At 39.8% G+C, this 27,289-nt stretch overlaps 1 protein-coding gene across 5 annotated transcripts in view; it reads left to right on the forward strand.

Moving 5' to 3' along the window:
- The window catches only part of PLCB4 (phospholipase C beta 4), a 263,547-nt gene that overhangs the window by 70,062 nt on the left and 166,196 nt on the right, over positions 1–27,289 (forward strand). Inside the window, exon 3 of one of the 5 annotated variants that reach the window (XM_075863064.1) lies at positions 15,684–15,791. The exons of the other annotated variants lie outside the window; for them this stretch is intronic. The gene's annotated coding sequence lies outside the window, so the exon portion shown is untranslated. The remainder of the gene's footprint in view (positions 1–15,683; positions 15,792–27,289) is intronic. 5 annotated transcript variants of the gene reach the window in all.

A 27,289-nucleotide genomic window follows, 5' to 3' on the forward strand; every position in this document is an offset into this window, starting at 1 on the left:
TTTTCATTTAGATGTATAGGTGGAGTACAAAAATGGTTGCAGAGGTGGACACAGCATTTATTATGTTACGTGTTTAAAGGCTAAAAAAAATATGTATTAAATGGTTTGTTTTTAGGAGCAGTTTGTGAAAATGTAAAATGTTCCTTTTGAATTAGGAAGATATTTTTATCTTTTTGTTTTCATAAAGTATCATCTTAAATAATGCTTTTAGGCATAGTTTGGCACTTGCTGCTTAGTCTCTGGGTCTTGACATGAAGTCCCCTTGTAAAAGTTTTTTTGCTTTGCGTTTAAATCACTTTGTGTATGCCATACACATGAAAACGTATTCCTGCCCTTACGCAGGCTGTTGATTTCTCAATAGAAAGTGACAAAAAATTGAAGTAAACAATATTGCTAAGCGATTATCAATCAGACGTGACGATTACGAGCGTCTCCAACAATAATCACCCTTGTGCAAATAAGTTGGTTTTTTTTAATGGAGAGAGAGGGGAGAGATTTGAAGATTAGATTTACTGTATTTACATAGTATGATTGTAGTATTCTTGGTCTAGAAGAGCATGCACCAGAAATACCAGTGTCCCATACTGTGTGCTGCCCTTATACTATATTCTGTACTGTGTGATATCAGGAGCAGAATGTACGGACCTTAAAGAGATTGTCTCATGAAGACAACTCCCATCCCTATACCTTATTAGGGCTTGGGACCCCATCTATGAGTCAGAGCAGAGGAACCCCCCTCTATTAGTCAAAGCGGAGATCTACTACCGAAGAGCAGCTCTCACACTGGCAGACCTGGTTCATCCATGTATTACATGGTCAGTCATTCAATTGTATAACCGACCAAAGCTTTCCCTAGTAAATTAATGTTGATCTCCTGGGGTTTTCTGAAGCCGCACCCTTGGTTTCACTTGATCTTCAGGCTAGTTTTTAAAAGGGGTCGTCTTGATCTGACTACTCCTTTAAAGAGGCTCTGTCACCAAATTATAAGTGGCCCATCTTGTACATGATGTGATCGGCGCTGTAATGTAGATTACAGCATTGTGTTTTTTATTTAGAAAAACGATCATTTTTGACGGAGTTATGACCTATATTAGCTTTATGCTAATGAGTTTCTCAATGGACAGACAACTGGGCATGTTTTACTATATGGCCAACTGGGCGTTGTGGAGAGAAGTGTATGACGCTGACCAATCAGTGACCAATCCGCGTCATACATTTCTCTCCATTTATTTACACTGCACTAGCGATATAGCTATATCTCTATGTGCTGCCACATAAACACACTATAACGTTACTGCAGTGTCATGACAATGAATATACATTACCTCCAGCCAGGACGGGATGTGTATTCAGAATCCTGACCACTTCTCTGCACTTCTCTGTGATTTACAGCACAGCAGGCATAGTCTCGCGAGATTACGCTGTAAGCTGTCATTTACAGCGAGATCTCGCTGTGCTGTGCTGTAAATCACAGAGACGCTACAGAAGTGGTCAGGATTCTGAATACACATCCCGTCCTGGCTGGAGGTAATGTATATTCATTGTCAGGACACTGCAGTAATGTTATAGTGTGTTTATGTGGCTGCACGTAGCGGTATAGCTATATCGCTATCTGCTGTGTAAATGAATGGGGAGAAGTGTATGACGCGGATTGGTCAGCGTCATACACTCCTCTGTACAACGCCCACTTGGCCATATAGTAAAACACGCCCAGTTGTCCATTGAGAAACTCATTAGCATAAAGGTAATATACGTCATAACTCCGTCAAAAATTATCGTTTTTCGAAATAAAAAACACTGCTGTAATCTACATTACAGCGCCAATCACATTATGTACAATATAGGGCACTTATAATGTGGAGACAGAGCCTCTTTAACTTACAGGCATGGGAGCAGGGCTGCCCAGCAGCAATTTCCATATAATCTATATACAGACTGCTGCACTGAATTTATATACCGAATACTATATAAATACTGCTGCCCTTATATTATGTAGCAGAGCTGATAGTGACATTTAGTAATTCTTTACTCAGTTAAGATAGCTCAGTAGGTTTATTACAGTCATATTCTGATATTGTGGCAAATTGTGCCAAATTATGAACTCAGCTTTTCTTAATATGTGCAGAAAATCCATGCGGAAATGTTATATCATATATAAATAATTTTGCTGTCACGATACCATATACTGCATATCTTGTAGTATCCACACTCTGATCGTAATAGTGCAAAGTGTGAGATAAATTAAAAATCGAAAAATAATAATACAATTTTTTTTTATTTTTTATAAAACACTCCTGTGATAGAGCTTTCCGAAAGTTTTAATTATATATTTTTTTTAAAGATTATATCAGGGCATATGGTTTTCATAAAGGGGGTGTCACTCACTCATGACTCACCTTTATTAGCTAGCACGGAGAGTCTCACAAAGAGTGGCTCTCGTTCTGACGAACCCCATTTGACCATGTATTACATAGCCGGCTATTTTTTGATCACCTGGGGTTCATGAAGCCATAGCTGCAGCGTTCTTCTGATTGCCGGGCCGCCTAGAAGTTAAAAATGGCGTGGAATTCATTAGATAACCCCTGAATCAGTGTAGCTTTACAAATATCATGATCATAATAGTCTTGATATCATACAATTCTAGCCAAAGGAAAGCCTTGTCTATCAAATTCAAGTAAGCGCCTGTTCACAGCTTCGTCTGTATTTCCTTTGTTCTTTTCAACATAGAAGCAGAACACTGAAAATACCGAAAGTGCCGGTTTCGTTGCATGACGGACACCATCGGTGCCTGACGGAACCCATTGACTTTAATGGATTCCATCGGGTTTCCTTCATTTTGTCAATGTTTTTGCCAGAAACAATAGTGCAGCATGTTGTGGTATTGTTTCTGGGTGGTTCCGTGACAGAGGCCCCTAACAGAGCCTACAACGCAGATGTAAAAAAGTCCTATTGCGTAAATTTTTTTCTATTCTAATATTTTCATAAAATTAAAGAGTAAAACAATCATTCACTAGAGGGTTAAAGTAGCGCAATGAAATAATTTGTCTCATTTTTATAAAGGGATAATAGAATTCATAAATAGTTTTGAGTGTGGGAAGATAAAATTGTTACTTTGAAAAAAAAATTTTTTATGTTTTACATAATTTTTTTTGCATGAATTCAAATCTTTGTCCACTCTTAAGATTGTGTCATTGAGGTTTGTCCAGTGAAGTCTGACAGGCTGAGTCATTGACAAAAGAGCAGAGAAGAGAAGGCTCAGCTGTAAATGGCATTTAAGTCATGGTGGTAGACGACATCATTGACAGGTTAGGACTACAGCCAAGTTATATTTTTCTAATAATAAACATGTTCCTTATTTAATAAAGGACTAAAATACTTTACTCACTGTACACTTCTGTGTATTGTGGGAGACCGATGACCATCTTCATTTGAGAATAGAAGGAGGTGGATTGGCTGGTGGGTGGGATCAGTACACACCTCCAGTCTACTTGGTGACTACTCTGGTGTGCACAGCGGCAGGGAGATGCAGTGTAGTCACCATCTGATTTGTTTGAAACAGAAACTGATGCTCAGAAATGATCTCGTGCTTTTCTATAGGAGCAGTTTTGACATTTGATGCATCAGTTGTTAGGGCCTGTTCACATCACCGTTCATTTCCGTTCCGGGGTTCCGTCTGAGGTTTCCGTCGGGTGAACCCCGCAACGGAAAGTGAAAGCACAGCTTCCGTTTCAGTCACCAATGATCTCAATGGTGACGGAAACATCGCTAATGGTGACGGAAACATCGCTAATGGTGACGGAAACATCGCTAATGGTTCCCGTTCGTCACCATTCCGGCAGGTTTCCGGTTTTCCGACGGAATCAATAGTGGAGTCGACTGCGCTATTGATTCCGTCAAAAAAACGGAAACCTGCCGGAATGGTGACGAACGGAAACCATTAGCGATGTTTCCGTCACCATTGAGATCAATAGTGACTGAAACGGAAGCTGTGCTTTCACTTTCCGTTGCGGGGTTCACCCGACGGAAACCTCCGACGGAACCCTGGAACGGAAAGCGAACGGTGATGTGAACAGGCCCTAATTCTGGACGTCACCCTGCGCCAGACAAAAAAATACTGCATGAACGTCACGCTCCATTACAGAGAATTTACACCCAAAATATCTAAAATTACCATGTACTAGTAAATCAGAAGTTAGGATGACTAAGTTTAGTAATTATATTTTATTTATTTGCAGAGATCTGAGCTTTTTTTTTTTTTTTTTTCTTTACATAACGTACACATTTGAATTACTTGTAAGAAACTGATTATTTTTTTTACCTGTTCACATAGCAGATTTAAATGTGGCAACCAATGTGGCTGCACTTCATGTTCTCACTTTTGCACAAATAGAAGCCGCAACTGAATAGAATTAAGTCAATATATTTTGGGTGGAAATCCTTTTTAAAATCAGTGGGCTCATTTGTTTCCTAGGAGTCGGACCTCTGCCTATGAAACTGGATTATAACGCTATACTGGTATTAGGTATATAGACTCATACCGGTTCTATAAGTCGATTGTTTCCACAAGTAGCCTTTCTGATCCTTCCCTTTTGTGTTGGCTCCGGTAATACGGACCAGTGGTATTAGGTACTGTAGTCTATATCTAGGGTGATAATAGCACAAATAGTCACTTTTTGATTACGGATATGGATTGGTAATACTAATACATTCTGCAAAAGTTATTACTAGGCACATTCTAACAATCACACCTAATATAATGAACGCTCCTACTCATAGTTAATAAAGTTCTAAAACCAGAAGATTATGAGGGACCAGGGAAATCACGTGAGAATTCCCCAGTAACATATTGGATACCTAGAGCGCTGACATCATATTTTACTGGTGGCCAGATGTACAGCGTAAGTTAATGGGGATATGTTGTTGCTGTGGTTTTGAAATGGCTTTAGAGAATGTTCCTCATTAAATCCACAGCATACTCAAGCAATGGCATTTTATATTGTTTTACTCCTTTTGTCCCTTTTTTCTGTAAAAGTATGAGTTGTCGTCACAGCCTTTTCTAGGGCCCTAGCTATAGGGATGCAGATTTAGCATTCACACCTGGCCATTAGTACCAGAGAGGCCCTATTGCTCCTCTGCCACATAAGAAGACACTAGTATTACAAATGGCACATGATAGATTGGGGGCCCTGTTATAGATTTTGCATTAGGGCCCGGGTGCTACAGTTTAGCCTCCCCTCCCAATCCCTCTTATTACCATCTCTGACTTTCATTTGTCATTATCTGGAGGTAGCCTTTAAATAGTTTAAAAGTGATTTTCACTTTTTACAATCCTTTTTGTTAGAAGGATCCAGCGAAAACAAACTGGTCATAGTTTGTAACTCTGTTGGGGCAGCTAGTAATCAGCAGGATTCTGTAGGGGAACTCGGCAGCAAGTGTTTAATTCCCCTACAGCGCCGACACAGGAGAAATAAGGCACTGCATGAGCTTTGAAATCAATAGTCTATCCTTGTAATGCACATTTCATTTTTATCATTTGCTAACAATATATTGTGTAATTGGTCTTCAAAGGGAATCTTCAGTAAAAATGAAGTTTGCTATTGTAATTATGATTATGTATAGGGGCTTACAGCTGGTTATACATTAAACAATATGTATACAGTATGCAGTAAGCACATAGTGGTGGCTACAGGAAGCCAGAATATATATCTATGCAGGGAGTTTGGAGCTATGTATCAGAAAAATGGAACTCCGGCCACTATAAAGATATATATATATATATATATATATATATATATATATATATATATATATATATATATATATATATATATATATATATATTTTTTTTTTTTTTTTTTTTATTTAAAAAAAAGACTAAGTACAGAATATTAAACCCAGAAAGGAAATGATGATAAAAAGTGGACATGCAGTTCAAGACTGTTCATTACAAGACTTGACGACTAAACTGTTTTATCAAGTGTTCTGTAGCTGTTTACCTATCACAGTATTTGCCAATCTATTGACTGTAAAAACCCTTGGCTCAATTCAGAAGTCTAATGGCTATAATTAAATAAGAAATAACAGTCCAGTAATTACCAGAAACATAATACTACAACAGGCTCAAACAAAGACCTGAAAACCTACTGTATGCTAGATTTCCATAAGACAAAACTAAAATCCTCGTATGAAATCTATAGCCGTAAATGGATGTTTACCTTCATTTAACCTATAAGAACCGCATAAAGAGTAATAAACAATTATAGTTATTTTACTGTAATTACTACCTCTATTAGTGGGAGCCAGATCATGATAGAGCAGAGTAACAGTGGGGAAATAATAATTCCTTACGTTTCCTCCATATTTCCCTCTAAATTCTGCAGAATGCAGGCCTCCATTTACAGCAGCCTACCCTCCATTAATGTGAATTGAATTTATGGCAACTATGAGTGAGAATACTTGTTTTTTTTTACTCCCATTTAGACTGGGATATATATTAAGGATGGTGTAGTAATGGTCATAGTGTACAAAGCATTGTTTTTTTGTTTTTTTTATAGGCTACGGCAGGGGTCTCAAACTCGGCCGGGTAAGTGGGCCGCATATAGAAAAAATGGGAAGTTAACGGGCCGCATTACATTCAAATTTGATACAATACAAAATGATTGTTAATCAATTAGTTATTTGATCTACTATAACACTATATTACTATAATACTAATACTACATGACTATAATAATACCGCTAGGTTTAAAATTTTAGATATTTCTCCACGTGCTTATTTCAACAATCCAGTTTTCCAGTTTTTAGCGTCGCTAAATGCAGTCCGGCGGCTCAGTTAGCAGCGTTTGGCAGACACACATGCAAAGATTGGGCAGCCCCTTTTTAGATAGTGCCACAGTGCCCTCGGTGGGTGCTGCCACAGTGCCCTCGGTGGGTGCTGCCGCAGTGCCCTCTGTGGATGCTGCCGCTGTGCCCTCTGTGGATGCTGCCGCTGTGCCCTCTGTGGATGCTGCCGCTGTGCCCTCTGTGGATGCTGCCACTGTGCCCTCTGTGGGTGCTGCCGCTGTGCCCTCTGTGGGTGCTGCCGCAGTGCCCTCTGTGGATGCTGTCGCGGTGCCCTCTGTGGATGCTGCCATGGTGTCCTCTGTAGATGCTGCCACGGTGCCCTCTGTAGATGTTGCCACATAGTCCTCTGTAGATGCTGCCACAGTGCCCCCTGTAGATAATGCCACAGTGCCCTCTGTAGATAATGCAACACACCCCTAGATAATGCCACAGTGCCCTCTGTAGATAATGCAACACACCCCTAGATAATGCCGCAGTGTCCTCTGTACATACTGCCACAGTGCCCTCTGTAGATGCTGCCACAGTGTCCTCTAGATGCTGCCACAGTTACCTCTGTAAATGCTGCCACAGTGCCCTCTGTAGATGCTGCCACAGTGCCCTCTGTAGATGCTGCCGCAGTGCCCTCTGTGGATGCTGCCGCAGTGCCCTCTGTGGATGCTGCCACAGTGCCCTCTGTAGATGCTGCCACAGTGCCCTCCGTGGATGCTGCCACAGTGCCCTCCGTAGATGCTACCACAGTGTGCTCCACAGATGCTGCCACAGTGCCCTTCGCAGATGCTGCCAATGTGCCCTCCGCAGATGCTGCCACAGTGATGTCAGGGTCTTGCCCAGAGCTGAAGTCCCGGAGCAGAGCCGCTTCTAGCACTCTGCCTGGGATTCCAGCTCTGCTCCTGACATCACTGTCCATATATGGACAGAGATGTCAGGGGCAACCCCAGAGCTGGAGGCTGGAGCGCTAGTAGGCTCTTCTTGGGACTCCAGCTGTGCTCCTGACATCACTGGGAGTCCTGCTCTGGGGAAACCCCTGACATCATTGTCGATGTATGAACAGCGATGTCAGAGGCTTCCCCAGAGTCCCAGAGCAGCGCCTATACTAGCGCTCTGCCCGGTACTCCAGCTCTGGGGAAGCCCCATACATCGTGTATCCAAACATGGACACCGATGTCAGGGAATTCCCAAAGTCCTGGAGCAGAGCCGATACTAGCGCTCTGCCCGGGTCTCCGCTCTGGGGAGAACCCTGACACACTGTCCATATATGGACACCGATGTCAGGGAATTCCACAGAGTCCTGGAGCAGAGCCGATACTAGCGCTCTGCCCGGGACTCCGCTCTGGGGAAGACCCTGACACACTGTCCATATATGGAAAGCGATGTCAGGGAATTCCTCAGAGTCTCAGAGCATATACTAGCGCTCTGCACGGGACTCCGGCTCTGGGGAAGCCCCAGACATTGTGTGTCCAAACATGTCCCGGAGCAGAGCCTGTACTAGCGCTCTGCACCGGACTCCGGCTCTGGGGCAGCCCCAGACATCGCTGTTCATATGTGGACAGTGATGTCAGGGAATTCCAGAGTCTCGGAGCAGAGCCTATACTAGCGGCTCTGTGTCCCGCAGGCCGCAGATGACAGCCTACGGTATGTGGCGTCACATGGAGTTGTCTGTATGGAGATACTCTCCCCTAGAATCAATGCTTTTAGAGGAGAATAGCCCCGCAATACGAAATTTGGTGGAACATGGCAAAATATATTTCTGTGAAATTCATACAGAATCCAACAGAAAAAAAACGATTTCCTCTGTGTGAAATTGGAGCCAAGACATTTCCTGATTGCAGAGTACTTTTCTATCGTTTCCCTTAATTGAGCAGAACATGACTTTAATTCAGCACAAATCAATACATATCAAGAGCCTGGATACGCTGATGCTTGTCCATAGACGATCCTGCACTAATCTCCTAGAATTGAAATGCTTGTTCCTTTAAAATTGTCTTCATGCGCTCTCTAGCAATCTAGGGGTGACGTGTGTGTGTGTGTGTGTGTGTGTGTGTGTGTAAGTTTGTGCAAGTTTGTGCGTGTGTATAAGCACCGCTGGCTTTTTGTGGATTCAGCTCATATATTTTTAGAATGCAGTTTATACATTTGTTCAGAAGATGTATGGGTGAGCTGTGACATAATTTCTAGGTTATTGCCACAGCTAATTCTATCATGTGTAAAAATAGGTTGAAAATAATATTTTTATTGCTTTTTTTTCCCGTTTTGCTTATATTCCAAACATACCAACAAATTAGTCTTAGGCCCCATGCACACAACCTTATTTTGGAATTGCGGACCCATTCATTTCTATTGGCCACGAACACCTTTTCGTAAATTTACGGATGTGTGTCTGTGCCGTGAAAATGATCTGCAAAATATAGAACATGTCCTATTCTTGACCGCAATTGCGGCATGGAATCGCCTATAGAAGTCTATGGGTGCTTCCGCAATTGTGGATGGCTACGGATGTGTAGCCGTCGGATTCGTATTTGCGGACAGTAAAATCCCTTATGGTTATGTACATGAGGCCTAATTGGAGTATTTGATATGTATTTTTCTTATGTTGTAAGGGCAGTAGTCACTTTTGTTTTTGCAACCTTTAGTACAGTATGCAGAAAAGAAGAAAAGCAAATAGGATCGAAATATTGTTCATTATATGTTAACAGACAAATGGTGGCACAGTATGGAGAACAGGCAAGCATTGTCATATTGAGTGCAGGATAAATAACAGGCAGAAAGCAGGACATTATGGTGATAGCTAGCAGGTATAGTGTAGTATGGAGAGCAGGAAGAACGGGTGCAGTATAGAGAACAGCTGGAAAAAGGGTGGAAAAAGTGCTGTGCGGAGAGCAGCTAGGAACTTGATGTAGAATAGAGAGTAAGCAGTGCAGGACAGTAATCAAAAACCAGTGGTGCAGTGTACAGAGCAGGTAGAAAGTTGTGTAGTGTAGAGAACAGGCTACCGGGGGGATTTATTAAGACTGAAGTATAAGGAACAAGAAGGCGTAACATGCGACAAAGTTATTAAGAAAATATGCAAGGTATTTCTCCTCCAGGAGAAGAAAAACAATCTCTCTACTGCCACCTATTGGAGAACGCTTCCCTGTAAGTTAGTGTTGGATCCACAAAGAAGCCTGGAAACAGGACTAGGGATTTTAGACAAGCCAGAATGTCCTCCAAAATTAAGAGAACCCCATCTGTAGACAGCTCAAATCCTTAGTCATTTTTCAAGGCTCCTTTGTAAGTGGACATCGACTTATAGGGGAACTACCTCCAATAGAGGGATTGTTTTCCTTCTCCTAGAATAAACTAATTTGCATACTTTCTTTCCCATGGAGCATTGCCTGTAAGGCTCCATACCAGCTGTGTCTCTTTAATGAGAACCAGCACACCCCGGCACATGCTAGGTCTGCTAAAATAGGGCTCCACTTCAATCTGCAGTCATACTTTTGCCCCAAACTGTGCTCATTCGAAACCTTTTTGACTTTTTCCTGCGGAACGAGCACAGCACATGATAATCACCAGGTGGTTAAATAGAGTACCTCCAGACTAGAGATATGATATACATGATGAATTCTTCCTTTCCTTTTCTCATATTTCAACATATCCTGGGATGTGTGGTGCAAGATGACCAGCTTTGAAAAAAAAAAACATGATACACACAAGATGTTTATATATGTGACTATGTATAGCCACCCAGTGGTTGTGATGTTCATTACAGCCTGTTAAGGGTTTTTGCTATCATGTCGCGATATTGTATTGAATTTGTTTAATGAGAAATTGGAGTCTTTAACACTTTCATGACCAAGGGTCATTGATGCCCCTGTGTCCAGGTCAAATTTTTCATTTCTGATATGCACTTCCTTATACGATAATATCTTTGCAACCGCTTTGAATATCACAACTATTTTTACTTATTTTTTTTTAACAAGACTTATGAGGCTTTCATTTTCTAGATTAGTTTAAGTTCATGCTTTTAATTTTTATTATGAGCAGACAAAACACAAAAAATGTTAAAAAAAACAATTGTTTTGTAATGTTTCATATATATTTATCTATATTATATGTATATATGTATATATATGTGTGTGTATATATATATGTATATATATATATATATATATACACACACACACACACACACGCTGTTGCAGCTCTGTAACAACTAGTCTTCTTCCTTCGCCGTCACCCTGGATCGCTGTGAGCAGAGAGTGAAGGGGGCTATAATGCTACATTCACACGACAGTGAAAAAAAGGGCACTTAACAATGGTTTAACTGTCAGTTTTTCATGACTGTTTTGCATCAGTGTGTCTCAAAATTTGAATCCATTTCCCAGCCGTCGAAACCGTTTTTAACCACCATTTACCATCCGGTTTTCACGGAAGTTAAAAAAAATGGATGAATTTTATTCGTTAGTGTTTGTTTGTCCCAGCTACCTGAAAACATCACAGTGCCCATGTAGATAGTAACGCAATACCACTGTAGATAGTGCCACATTTCCCACTGCATATAGTGCCAGTGCCCACATAGTGCCCTCTGTAAATAGTGCCACAGTGCCCACATGGTGTCACAGTTCCCACTGTAGATAGTGCTCACATATTGCCACAGTTCTCACTGTAGATAGTGCCCACATAGTGACACACACAGTGCCCATGTAGATATTGCCAGAGTGTCCCATGTAGGTAGTGGCCATATATTGCCACAGTGCCCATGTAGATAGTGCCACACCCCTGTATATAGCACCTGCCTGTAGATAGCACCACACCCCTTGTAGATAGTGCCACTCCCTGCAAATTGCAAACCCCTGCAGATAGCGCCACTCCCCCTGTAGATAGCACCTCCCCCTGTAAATGGCACCCCCTTCCTGTAGATAGCACCACTGTAGCTCCCTTTAGGAGCGGAATTCCTCTGGTCGGGGATTCCACTCCTAGAGGAAGTCACTGATGTCTCTGTCCATATATGGACAGTGATGTCAGGGACGAGCTATAAAAGCGGAATCCCCTGCCAGAGCGTCAGCAGCGCTCTGGCCAGGGATTCCGCTCCATCTACACTGCCCATATATGGATAGTGACACCAGGGGCTTCTCCAGTAGCAGAATCCCCGGGCAGAGCGATCTGACCGGGCATTCCGCTCCAGGAGTAGCCCCTGACATCACTGTCTATATATGGATAGTGACGCTGGGGCTTCTCCAGTAGCGGAATCCCCAACCATAGTGTTGCCCAGGGACTCCGCTCCTAGAGAGAGCCCGTGATGTCGATGTCCAAATGAACAGTGACATCAGGGGCTCTCTCTAGTAGCGGAATCCCCAGCCAGATCTCCTAGAGGGAGCTTAGAAGGCACTAGCTACAGGAAGGGGGGTTGCTATCTACAGGGGGGTGGCAAAAGATTCTGCTCCTAGAGGAGGTTGTGTGTGGAGCAATCTACAGTAGGGGGTGTATTCCAGGGCTCTCAAAGCCCCGGCAGACATGAGAGTGCAGCGCTGCTTACACTGAAGCAGCACTGCACTCATTAAATCCTGTTCCAGACTGCCAATGTTTATATATGTGACAACTGCAAGGGGGAATCAGCAATTGGACTGTATATAGCCGCATTACAGTCGTGAAGGGGTTAAATAAGCACTCTGGCAAAAACTATTTTACACATATCATGCTAACTCATCAGCAATATTCTAGCCATGTTATTTATTTCTTCCCAGCTTAGTTGCATCTATGTATTTTGAACCATTTCATTATGGGCAGTTGTCTCATGTGATCTCAGTCTGACCACCAAAATAAACCATGCTCTGGAGTGTAGACAGAGCAATGTGCCTGACTTCCTGTAAACTGCAGGATTACATTATCACCTATCAAATCCCACATCACACACCTCCTACCCACCCAGCTCCACCATCCTTGTTTCTCTGTATGTCCCCTCATGCATATTGTGCTGCTGAAGATTAAATGTATGCCCTATATAAGGGACCAGAAGTGCAGTGATATAGTAGGTGAGCCCCTAAAATGATAAGCTGCAGAGTTATAAAACTTTCCTGACTGCAACACTAACTGTCTATACTATCTGGGAGTGCTGTGTGCAGAGAGTCCAGTGTATTTATATGAGATGCTGCTCCTCACTGCCTCCTTCTTGCAAGAGCTAACAGAAATAATATGTAACAAGCAGGAGGCATAGGAGAACAGTGTGAAGCTGCATCACATAGGAATACACTGAGACTGCTGTGTGAGTACAGACGTTCTATGTCACTGATTTAGCCCTAGCAGGAGTCAGAGGAGACAGGCTGAAGCTGCATCACATAGAATTTCTGAACTCACTCTGTAGAGACTCAGTGTATCCTATATCACTGGTCTATCACTTGCTGTCCTTAGATGGGACACAGAGCAAGTGCAATGTGATGAGACTCCACCTCCTCTGCCTCTACAAAGCCAGAGGCATCATGGGAAATGAAGACTGCATTAGGAAAATTATATCAGATGGGAAGAAGAAACCAAGATGGCGGATAACCCATTAATGGCACATTACCTAAAACCGGTATACACAAGGCATACACATGAACCCCTACATTACTTTGTAATAATAGCCTATGCTATTATTAGCATACAGGGGAAATGTTGTATTACCTGAGTCTATTTAAAGAAGCACACTTTATTTTTTTATTTTTTTACAGATCACTGTGCATATTGATTGTACAGTTTGTTCATTTATGTCTACCAGAACTGCCATAGCTAATTTTATACCTGATTATCACCGTTCGCTTGCTCTCTTCTGGCTGCCATATTGCAAACTGTTTCTTCATGTTACCACTTTCTGCTCAGCCTCCAGCTGTGTGGTTACGCTGCCCCATGCACTGGCCTGCTTTTCTACAAGTCCCGGAATGCCCTTTTCTTTTAGCTCACACTGAGGGCGAACCTAGACAGAGGCGCAGATGGAAATAGAATAGGAGGCACAGAGAAAAGCAAAATGTGAGGCGCAGAAGGGAGGAGAATGGGGGGAGCAAAGAGTAGCATGGAGGGATTACTGACAGGCACATTTTGCTGTAGTTCATCGAAAGTCAGCCACGCAGGGTGAGACTGACCTCCGTTGAACATATTTAAGGGCTGTCAAAATTGGGGTAACGTAATCATACGGCCTGAAATTAAGTGCAAAATTCACAACGTGGAAGGGAATGAATAAAGAGCTGGTTTCATTGCCTCATATCTGGCATATATTGATTGTTCAAAAAAAAAAGATGAGAGTGCTTCTTTAAGTAAATGACTGTCTATGTAATACATTGACAGACCAGGTCCACCAGAGTGAAAGTGGGGCTCTCTGCTCTGACTAATAAAGGGGGATCCTGTACGGGGAACCCCCATCCTATGTCGTACATAATCCCTAATATGACATGTGGAAAGGGTTTCTCAAGATGAGACAATCCCCTTAAAGAGGCTCTGTCACCAGATTATCAAATCCCTATCTCCTATTGCATGTGATTGGCGCTGCAATGTAGATAACAGTATTTTATTTTTATTTTTTTTTAAACGATCATTTTTGGCTAAGTTATGAGCAATTTTATATGTATGCAAATGAGCCTTTCTAATGGACAACTGGGCGTGTTTTCTCTTATTTCCAACTGGGCGTGTATTGTGTTTTTAGCAACTGGGCGTGTTTACTTCTTTCACTGCACAATCACACTGTGTTGTGGATCATGCTGGGCTGGAACATTGAGAAGTGCAGGACACTGATTAGTCACTGATTGGTCAGCGTCATACACTCCTCTGTACGACGACGCCCAGTTGGTAAAAAGTAAAAACACGCCCAGTTGTCCATTGAGAAACTCATTAGCATAAATCTAAATTAGCTCATAACTTGCTCAAAAATGATAGTTTTTCAAAATAAAAACCACTGCTGTTATCTACATTACAGCGCCAATCAGATTATGTAGGAGATAGCGCACTTATAATCTGGTGACAGAGCCTCTTTAAAGACAAAATCAGGATTGGATCTAAAAAAGAGGAGATCTTTAAAATCCAATCCTGGTTTTGGCAAAAAAAAAAAAATATTACATTTAAAACCGCACTGTGTGAACCTTTTAATGAACTTTTAGCATTTAGTTTATATACCTTGTAACTAAAGCTTGGAAGCGGTTTGATTATAAATGCAAGGCATGATCATGGAGGAGAAGGTAGCAGCTGCTTTGGGTCCAACCTGGCAAGTTTAGCAGTAATCATATTTTTTTATTCGCTTGGCAAGAGACCAAAAGGAATATTTTTTACTTCTTCTTTGGTTCTTTGATATTATCCACAGCCTGAGCAACAGAAGGATTCCTTAGTAAGAAGCAAAAGCAAATCAGATGGACTGTTTTTTTTTCTAGGAAATCTTCTTCATACCGCGCTGCATTTATCTGCACATGTATTATTTCTTTATGTTTAAACACGGGCCAGATCGAGGCAAGGAGATGTTTATTTTAGCCCCTTGCTTAACAAAAGTCTACTTTGACAATATCGGAGAGTGTAGTGGAAGCAGAAAGATATGGGAGGAAATGCAAAGTGGCAGAACACGATAAACATAGTGTATAACAATCTTTCAATTGTTTTTTAGTAGAGCGGCACAAGACATCCTACAGTCATATCTATTTATTTCATGTACATTATTTATTACAAGGTATCCAATACAAGTGACATCACTGTAAAGTTCTAGACAGTAATAAAATAAATGTAGTTTTTTATATATACTAACATACTGAAGGAGGTTGTCCACTTTTGGCCCCTCTTTGTTCAGATATGGTGTTTCCAAACCCAGGTCCATTGTTTGAGGTCTTCACTCATCTCATGTTATTCCTCAGCCGTACTGTTTATGCTCGGAGAAGAATCGTCTATTGGATTTAAATCGGATGGTGAGCGGTTCATAGGAATGAAATGATGAGAGAACCATTTTAAAGATTTTGGCGAAAGTGAGTTAATGGATGTAATTCTAAGAAAAAATTATAAAAAGGATGAAACTGAAGCTGCAGGAGACAAATGGTAGACACTCAAGCATCAGAGCTTAAATGATGATTTTGGGAATTGTTATAGAAAGACTAAATTACTGTTCATGCTTATTCAATTATTATATTACAGAGTAGTACCTCTGCTGGTGTATAGCTAGGGGAAGACTGCTGCCCTGGGTGACGGGTGCCACTGCCACCATCAGCAAGAGCTAATATAGTTATAATCATACTAAAGGGACTATGTACAATTTTGGCAGCAGACTCACTTTGCATTGTGGCCACATTGGGGCAAGGCACTCTAATGATTGGGCAACTAAACTATAATTTCAAATACAGGGATTTGTATTCAGTATTTTGTGGAAAAGGGGCACCCAACGGAAACTTTGCCCCCAGATGAAAAAAAGTGTCGATTAGTTCTGCCTACTGCATCATAAAAATTGCATGTACTGTAATAGGAAAGTAATAACCAACACGGCGGTAGTTTCCATTTAACTTCATGTCACAGGTGTTATTGTAGTATAAGGTCACCAAAAATCAGGAGCAACAGATTAAAATGTAAAAGGCTTCAGAGGTAAAGCGGGGACAAAATAATGAAGTAATAGGGGAATCATGCCTCTTAGGCTTTCGCTGTAATTTCCAGTTTTTAGAACGTAGTCCAGGGAAGGGTAATGGAGTTAACTCTGTGTCAGACTGAGAAACCTGAAAATAAATCCCATAGAATATTACATCTCGCCACATCCAGTGAATATCCACAGGTTTATGATGAAGCGGAGCTGTGCATGAGAAAAGACTACATAAAGATATGTCTTGAAGTGTATGCATCTCATCATACTGGCATGTTTATTCATTGAAAAGCTATAAAAAGAAACCTGCCTCTGATGTAACAAGGATTTCTCTGATATGTGTAGGTTACAACAGCCATAAATTAATGTGCAATAAAACCGTAGGGGAACGTAAGGTTCACAAGTTCACAATAGTTTATATATATATATATTATTTCTTATGGGAACATACTATTTTATTTTGGAAATTTTCATGGCAGGACTGGATCTATCCTAAATCTAAAATTAGCACTCATACCCCCCCCCCTCCATATCACATTAGTAGAAACTTTATATATCGGCTACAAGAAAAAAAACGAGTTATATACTACCCACAAGTATAGTAAAACTTAAAGTTTATTTTATATGAATTAAAAATATATTTACAGAAAACATGAGGTATTTTCGAAAAGATTCCAAAAAAGACAACAGGTGTGAAAGAGGATGGGACTCTTTGTCCAACACATCATATATCCCTTTAAAAAGTGTCTGTCACATAGTGATATCATTGCATTGTTGGCAAATTATGTCTGATCCACTATCTATTCTGTGTCCTATAACTCCACTATGTGGGTTGAAATTAAGGAAATAAAACACATTACCCATGGTCCCAAGTCCTCAGATATACCATTTTGCGTCCCAACACCCGTTTCGTGTTTCCGCTTCCTCTGAATTTTTGTTGAGTTTTATTGATCCAATGATGAATGTTAATTTATGTAACATAGGCTTCCTAGTCCTGTATAGTTTGTTGGCCATATACAAGGTTTAAAAGTATACAAATGATTTAAATGGGTTGTCTGAAATCAGAAAAAAAGGATCTGCTTTTTTTTTTCAGAAGCAAGTTTTTGTATATGATCTTCTCTTTTATCTGATGAAGGGTGTATGTTACGCCAAATCACATTACATATATGACATTGTGAATAAAGAATTCTCTTATTTTACTGGATACTGCTGTTCTTTAAGTCAGAGTGCAGTCCGATCAGGTTTTTTCTTTTTTGTTTCTTTTATACTGGTTTGCCTACATGACTGAAAGTGTATTAGTCTGCCATGCGCTAACTTTTGTACTCCGCATCACCACAGACCCCGCTACAGTAGTTGCTGTGCCTCTGACACAACAACAGAAGGTGAGCACGGGAGGTATTATTTACTGGTATCAGCCATCCCACTATAAAAACATACTGTCCTATGTAGCTCTCTGGTCTGCGACCGGAGAAGAGAAGTTTCGGGTCAGCTTAATACCCTTCTAAATGCAGTATAAAATTGAACTCCAGTCTAGCAAACTCCAGTTCCACTTTAAGGACTAACTGAGTAGAATTCTTAAAGGCTATGTAAACCTTTGAATGGCATTTTTTTTTTTTTTAATAAACAGGTCAGTCAGTGTGATTAGTGCAACTTTCTAAATAGTTTTTTTATTAAAAATTTGTTTTACGTTTTGAGATAGAGCTGCTCTGTATTCTCTATACACAGCAGCTGTATCTAGCACCAAATCCTGTTCTTGTCAGGTCCGCGGGACTGAAGGATTCAGAGACAGCGGGTCCTGCGTATCTCTGACACGAAGGATCCACCTGTAATCTAGATGTGAAAGATTACAGGTGGATCCTATGTGTCAGAGACACGCAGGACCCGCTGTCACTGAACCCGTCAGGTCCGCGGGACTGACGGATTCAGGTCATAGCGAACGATACATCTGCTCTGTATAGAGAATACAGAGCAGCTGTATCTTAAAATGTACAACTGATTTTTTTATAAAAACTATTTATAAAGTTGCACTAATCACACTGACTGACCTGTTTATTAAAAAAATTGCCCTTTAAAGGTTTACGTAGCCTTTAACTTTACAGGAAGACTGCTCCACTACTTACTTATTTTAGGAAGGCCTGAGAGGGTAGTACATGACACAGGGATTAATTCATCGCCCCTTCAAGCCCTACACTAGGCATAACACAGTTTATCAGTTTTAATTGAAGTGTTTTATCCTAAATGAAAAAAATGATTGGCCAAATGTCAATAAAGAGGTATTTCAGTTTCAGATAGCAATAAAAAGTTATACAATTTTCCTATATCATTTCTGTATCAATTTCTCATGGTTGTCAATATCTCTGCTTGCAGGCATTCAATAGAAACCTTTATTATTTATTAGCAATGGACATAAATATGTCCTTGTCATGTAATGTATACACAGGTGCACAATTTGTTAAAATTCAGGACTCTAATACCCATACTGTAATAAGTGCTGAATCTGTGTGGCATTACCAGGACAGAGTTTAATTGAAAGTAAACAAGGAAGGTTGCTATTGAATGACAACAAGCAGAGATCTTAAAAACGGTGATGAATTGATACAGAAAGTATATTGAAAAAATTAAGAACTTTTTATTATGCAAAGAATAAAATGTATTTACTGAAACCAGAGCACCTCTTTAAGTACAAGTGATAACAAGCATTTAATAAATGAGAACCAGTACATTTTAACCAGTTCAGTACATTTTTTGATTGGTTGTAAGTCAATATTAAGTGATCATAGACACTTACTACCTCTTTGACCAACCATCAGCTGCCGGATGACTAAATTATCAGTGATTTAGTCATCTTAAATCCGGACCCTTGGACCTCTTCTAGAAATCTTAGACTTAAAATGTTTGCATTGTAATAGCTAAATACAGGAATTTCAACGTATAAGGTTTGTCTGAAAAAAAGTTATAATGGAGATAAACCTTCTTCTTAATCGCTTCACACTTCAAGCATCCCTAAAATAATCCTCTTTAGAAAATTAAACGTTCTTCGGCTGAGGCTTTATTATCGCAGGAGAATGCGGACCAGCCATAAACATAGACACATAATGCAGCGTTATAATTTAAACATTATTAAGATCTACTTCTCAAAAAGAAAACTTTTACTTGTGATTTATTTTTATTAGCAGTCATCTGGCTGCATTATTGCTGTTCCCAAAATGAGAAGTTAGTAAGCACTTGGTTTCAGTGGAAACATTCTTGTAGGAGATTGTAGAAGTTTCTCGCTAGGAGACCAAGATAAAGCTGCCAAACTATATTTTGCATTCTGTAGTCATGACTGGCCGCTCGCTGGTTTTATCTGCCCCCATGCAAGTAAATTCTAAATGTTTCATACTTTGTTAATTATCAACGAGGTATAAGGGACAATGAAACGGACAGGTAATTCAGACATTGTGACCATGGCATCCGTCATTACCAATATGATAATGGAAACTTGATCAAAGTTAGTCAGAATTGTTTTGGTTTATCTTTTTATTTGAACTTTTTTTTTTTTACCAGGTTAATGCTATTACCCTTATGTGGGGTATACATTAATGTATGTGGTAATTGTACTGTTGTCTTGTAGCCTTCTTGGCTATAACTGGAAGGACCTTTCATGGAACATTCCTATAGTAGTGCCTGGCATGAACTAACAGAAGTCAGACAATATGGAAGAGTGTTGTGGGCATACTCATTGTGGAGGTCTCTGTGTAGGGACGGAGAAAAGAAGCTGAGCTGTCAATTGTGTAATCCTGTGTTATCTGCCTCCATCTTTATAGTTGGTGTTATTTTCATTGTAATCCTGCCCTTCAATAGATATGAGATGACCGTTGACTCTACTGTACACAGCGCAAGCTGAAAAGTGTTCTCTACAAAATAGGAATTGCTCCGTGGCCGGTGAAAATTTGCAATACGTGATTAGTGTGGCAAATTAAAAAATAATAAAAAAAACACTACCAAAATTAAAAAAATAAACTATAGGTAGTTTTCAGATGATAGCGTCCATTTAAGGGGAAAAGAAGGTAAGATTTATGATAGAGTCCGTATGTTGATGGCTTTGCTACTATACCGTTCTACCATTTTTAAGCTGGCACTACACTTGAGGAAGCTGTCTTCCAACGCTAGCATAAACATGCAAACTCAGTTTGGCCAAGTGTGAGTGTTTTTTTTCGGCAGCATATTATTATCTCCTGTGGGAACAAAGAACTGAGCATGTTGAAATCCATTGTGCCAATTCCTTTTTCGCCCAACATTTGCTGTCAAGGGAGAATCGGGAGGCCCCCATATACATAAGATTAGTGTTTTGGATGACTTTTATCTTATGTGTATGGCCTCCATAATAATAGGGCTTTATTAATATTAAGCAAAAAACAAAGAAATGTAAAACAAATAGATACATGAGTAAATAAGAAAATCACTTTGTATTGTAGCAGGCTAAAAACCTTTGGGGAAGGAAAACAGGAAATTATATAAGATGCAATTTAGTAGATTTTATCTACATCAGCAATAATGATCATACTTAACCTTCGAGTAGGGAAACATAGCCTCAAATGAACTAGTATCATTAGATGGAGCCCATTGACTTTAATGGGTTCCGTTTGGTTTTCGTCGGGGTGTCTGGGTTCTGCGCTATTGTTTCCGGTATTTTCAGCTGGATCTGCAACGGAGGCCCCTAACGGAGCCTCCAACGCAGATGTGAACGAAGCCTAACTTTCAAATACACAGGCTACTTTAGAGTACTTTTCATTAAAGTAAAAATAAATCCCAATAGCATTTAGCCATCAATACAAACCTAATGATTTATACACTAACACATTTACTCCTAGGTATATACCAAAGCCAATATCATAACTAGATAACTGGAAAACACTGGGGTCCTGGTTTCGAATCAAATAGAGGGCAACATCTGCATGAAGTTTGTATTTGTGTGGGTTTCCTCCGGGTTCTCAGGTTTCCTTCCACATTCCAAAAACGTACTGATAGGTTAATTGGGCTCCTATGAAATTAGACGTCGAGTGTTGCGAATATGAGATCAGGATTTTACCCCTATTGGGGACAAGGACTGATAAATAAACAAAAAAATAGGTTGAAATAGGCATGATCTAAGTCCTCATGCATATGGCCATATTAAAGAGGACCGGTCACTAGGTCATATAAATTCAACTGGTTAACTCACCTGAATAGCACTGTCTTCCTGATTTTGTTGGCAACCTATATGCTAATTTGCTGTAGTCAGGCCACCGGGGGTGACCTACCCTCAAGCTGCCTCGTGCTGATTGGTCAGCATCAGAGGGAGGAAAGCTAGCTAAACCCTGTTGGTTAACTACTGCAAATTAGCATTTAGCGAGCCAACGCAAGAGTGGGGCATAAGTCTGCAATGGGGTGGGATCCAGGAAAAAACAAAACCGTGCTGGAATCCGGGAGACAGCGCTATTCATGTCATTTAACCAGTTCAACTTATATGACCTAGGCTCCTTAAGGTTTTTTTCTCTACAGAGCTGTAAGGCCTTTACTGTACAGAAAGAAAATTGTGGTATTACTTCTAGGTGAGAACAGTACATTGTACGGAACCATAGGGGTCAACATGTGCCACCATAAAATCTCTGGGCCCTGTGCATGAGCCCTAAGATAAATAAATTCTTGAATTCGTATGTGCGTGTCCTTACTGGCATTCATTTAAATTATTCTATATTTGTTCCATTCGTGTTCCTAAGAGATATGGACCGGAGTAAGGCTGTTGATTTTGATGATATTATGGTGTGTCTTCATCTTCTCGTTGTGTTCAGGGCAAACCTAAGTACTTTAAGGTTGTCCTACTCTGGTAATATCATACAGTACTTCAAGTTGATGATGTGGCCAGGGCAGCACAACTCCTCTGGGAATATGCAGAGTCTCCAGCCATATAGCCGAAGACGAATATTGTGGATTCTATGTCTATTACACTCAGTCAGTAATCACTGTCACACTGTATAGAAATGTAATCTGATTAATCCTTTTAACTTTGTCACAATCTCCACACCTTGTGACGGATCATCTGTGGTTGATGAAAGCCACCCGCAATATATTTTTAAAGTCTAAAATACCTGTAATGAAGTTTAATCTTGATCTAGCTTTAGCAAGTGGAATATTATTTTTAGATGCCAAGAATGATAATGACAAATTACTTGTATAATTTTACTGCCGGCTTCCTTTTCCAAACGACTGTGAAGGAAAATTACAGTAGTGGAATTTCATTAGGAGATGTTATCAGGACTAACGAGGAAAAAATTGGTTTAAGGGACAAAGAAAGAATTAAAAAACACAGAATTATATTTATAATACAAGAGGTTAGAAAATAAATGGAAATGACATGTGACAGTGTTGACTATAAGTTGGCATTAAGCAGTCAACAAGCCTTCAAAAACTAGAACGCCTAATCTTCTCAGTTTGACTATGGAGGAATTTAATAATGATAATTATGGAGACTCCCGCAGTTGAATATAGCTCTCCTTTTATGACATTGCTTTTTTGTATTTGATGAAGTCTCATTATTGCCATTATCCTTACTAGGTATTAACATATCTAAATAATGGAATGATACATTGTAGATGAAAAAATAAGGAAGAAATATTGGTTTTGAAGGAGTGCTATAAGATTAGAAAAACATGTCTGCTTTCTTCCAGAAACCGCATCATATTGCCATTCTTGTCATAGACTGACTACGGTATTTCGGCTCATTCCCATACAAGAGTGGCGCTGTTTCTGGAAAATGAAAACAATGTTTTTCAAATCTCATTCAAGCCTAATAAAGACAAAATGGTTTAGATTAGGGCAATCGCTGTTTAAAATAAAGCCGGTCTGGTGATCAGCTGATTTGGCTTTAGAAACCCCGAGCGATCATCTGTTTCTGCCGAGGGAATCTACAGCTGGCCATGAATGTAGTATGACACGATGGAAATTCAGATAAATGGCTGACTATGTAATACATGGATGAGCCAGGTCTAACAGCGTAAGAGCCACTTTTACTCTGACTAATAGAGCAGGTTCCCAAGCTAAGGACCACCCTCTATGATGTTCACATTCCCCAAGCAGAGTGTGCACAGAATACTCTGATGTGTATTTGTCCTATACGTAGTGGATATTATCGGCAGATTGTCTTTAGAAGGAATAGAACAATTGGACAAACCTCAACTCAATGACTGGTTATAAAGAGTGACTACAACAGGCTGATAGGGGAGGGTAGAGCGAGAGTCAATAGCAGGAAACCTGGAATGCACTGATGAATACAAATACTTGGACAGGAATACTGTGCCTTGACTTTTATGTTAGAATATCTACAGGTTTTTTTCACACTTGTTTTAGTTTTTCTGTAAGGTTCCTGTTGCTTCTGCGCTATTCTATCCAGAATAATTCTAAATCAATGGAGAAAAAAACAGATTATGAAGAAAGCCGTCGTCACTGTGAACAGAGCTAAGGTAGCAGACAGAGTCTCTAGCATTTTGTAAAATGGAGATGTAGGTCGTCTCTGTGCGGCCGTATGGTCCCTCCATATCCAACTGTACAGTATTCAATCAAAAAATATAGTTCACCAAAAAATGTCTATCCTTTTTGAGCATGTGTATAGATGGACCCATTCCTTTATCAGGAGGGAGTGTAACTCAGGAAGGAGGGTTAGGTGCTGGCAGGGCATATGATTTGGGTGCTGACTGCCAAGTGATTGTGCCAACAAGCCATTCTACTTGGCCAAGGCATTTATATACATGGCTATAGAAGCAAAAAGGGAAGCATAAGTTTGACTTTGTCTTTTTCAATTTTCTCATATGGATAAAAAGAAATAAAGCTAAACACTAGTGGGAATAAAGCCGAAGCCCCACAAGAGAAATACTGTCTCAGTAAACAATAGGGCTCTACATTCTCCAGCATAAAATAGTTGCCGAAACTAAAATAATAATAATAATAATGCCAAATTTTGTAGCGTTCCCAACACCTCTGACCTAACCTTCATTCATCTAATAATCCTCATTTTGTCGCCGTCTTTATGGATATTGGGTGACTGTTAGTCCCAGCACAGTTGCTGTGATTTGTCTTCTGTTTTTCTCTTATTTTTTATTTTTCTGAAATAAATTGCCTGCCACTAAGAATTAGATGTTTTGCTGTTTGAAAGCTTTTGCTTTTATAGTTGGAGCGGATTTCTTAAATTTCTAGGTCACTCATACAACATCACTTGAGGCAACGTAACTGGCATTGCCAGATCCAAGCATTGCGTCTGTATCGAGGATTTGGATTCCTTTTTTCAGCTTATTATAAAGCCTTGCATATTAACCCTCTCTAAGTCAAATGGATCTGGAATATGGGTATAGCATTTGTTTGGTATTCTATGTCTAATACATGAGCAGGGCATTAACCCATCCACATTCCATTATTGCATTAGAAACAACCATTTTTACTTTTAAGGAATTTTTGTTAAATCTTAACAACACGTTAAATAAATAAGAATCTAGAACCATTTTATTGGCTGGATAAATTTTATGAAAGAGTTATTTTCTTTTTTTGTATTTTTGCCCAAGTACATTGACTGATATATCACAAAGTGATGGTACAGCCTAGTGATATGTCATCACTTTATAAGATGGAAATAACCCTGTAAACTATAGGTTTAGTTAGAGGTTGTACAGAATAAAACTTGTATCACAATGTAAATGCTTGCTTCTCCATACAGCTCACAAAAATCAATAGGTATCCATTGATTTCATTGAACAAATGTGATCCTCTAGACAAAATAACCCATTATTTTACCTCGACATGCCCTAATAGAGAAATGTAATAAGGAATTGTCGGCACCAGAACACCTCTTTAAGTTGGCCTATTATCTTGCATTTTTTTTGTGATATTCAACCTTAGTGACCAATCATTGTGCATTTTGATGACAAGCGTTTACCAATGATGGAACACATCGGAAGATCATTTCAGCATATGTCGTTTCATACAGTCTTCTGTTGAAGGCACAGAATCAATTTATTCTACATGTGATTACAAAAGGCAATTAATCATCACAATAATGGCTCATGCACAGGACTGTTGTTTTCTGCAGTGTCCTATACGTTTTTTTGGGGCTAGCATATTGAACCATTCAATTCTATGGGGACACACACGCAACCTTTTTTTTTTCTTGCATTTTGTATAATCTGGTTATTGAATTTCTCAATTTGCATCCATTGTACAAATAATATACATGATACAAACATTAAACTTAAATAGTCACCCCCCTCCCAACCATGCAAATGGACATCGGGTTTGAACCAAAAGAAAAATTAAAAGTTAGTAATAATGAGTAGTATAGAATAAGCAAAATCACCTCAATTGGTGAAGGAATAATGGCTTTGTATATTGTTTTATTGTTTTAGGTGGCCTAGGGTGCCAGCAATATCTCTAGTTAAATACCAGGTACTGTATTGAAAAGAGATCATTAGATTAATTTCCTGGGGTTGAAAAGGTTTGCAGATAAAGGTCTTCTATTTCTTGCAAAATTTTGAGGCCTGTCCCTACGCAACCCTCTCGGTTTCCAATCTATCCATATGAATGAATTTTGACATCTGTAGCACAACCTCACTTAATGTTGGTACTTGTGGTTCAAGCCAACGAGCCAATATACATCTTTTGGCTACCAGTAATAGAGCATGTATGGCAAATAGAGAACGGGCAGTCTCAGGAATTGAGTGAAACAATAAAATAATGGATTGTTTTCTAGGATTATCCTCCAGGTGTATGTTATTAACGCCAAGATGTCAACCCAGTTTTGTTTAGTAACTGGGCAACCCCACGTGCCATGAAACATGTCTGTCTTCGGGGTATTGCATCTCGGACAGGCCACTAGTCTATCTGGGGCATTGGGGTGGGGGGCATTTAAAATGTGTCTCCCTCCATTGTTCACAAATAACAGCTTTCTCTACCCTTGCCCACCCCTCCAATATCTTATGGGATAATTCTGGGTCTAGGACATCCTTATTCCATGCTTTGAACATAGAGGCTGACATGGCCTTCATTAGACCGTCTCTTACTTTACAATATATATATGATGTACACAAACTTTTAATAGCTGGTTTTGTAATAATCAGATCTAGAGTAGTTCCCACACACTCCGGTGAAATGTCTCGGAGTTTAGATTTCTAAAAGGACATCAACTGGAAATATGATGGTGACGTGTTGGGATTTTCAAAGTGGATACCAGTTCTTCAAAGGTCATATATCTCCTATCGGAGGAATGTAACAGTTGATGCAATGTAGTAATACCAAAGGAGCGCCATGTATGGAAATGGGCGTTATGTTGTCCTTGAAAAAATTCTGGATGTCCCCAGAGATACAAATGTCTAGATATGCAATATGGTAGTTTGAAAGACGTATCCGTTTATTTTTTTATTAGGATCCATGTGTCTATTCTGCAAATTATAGAACAGGTCCTGACTGGTCCGTATTTGTGGTCCAACCCTTCTAGTGTACAAATCCGCAAAAAAGTAAACAGCACACGGAAGCCACTGGGATCTGTGTTTTGCAGTGTGCAAAACGACAACAATCGTATGCATAAGCCCTAAAGGTAAAATGTATGGAAGTATTAATATTTCTAGTCGTTTGGCTTTCACTTCTCACCCGATTTATGCAGTATTGTAGTAACAAGAACCTAGTGAAAAATGGGAACAGATCCTAGAGAGCAGAATAAGCTTCTCTAATTAGGTTAGCTGCTCTAATGGCTAGAATATTTTACATATATATATATATATATATATATATATTCACACGCATTTTCTTGCATTATTTTATTTTCCATTATTACTTCTATTCAAATTCTAGTTAGCATTAGTATCAAGCATTTATGGTGATTTTTCATAGATTTTTATT

The sequence above is a fragment of the Rhinoderma darwinii genome, chromosome 4 (genome assembly GCF_050947455.1).
Source record: "Rhinoderma darwinii isolate aRhiDar2 chromosome 4, aRhiDar2.hap1, whole genome shotgun sequence".
NCBI lineage: Eukaryota > Metazoa > Chordata > Amphibia > Anura > Rhinodermatidae > Rhinoderma > Rhinoderma darwinii.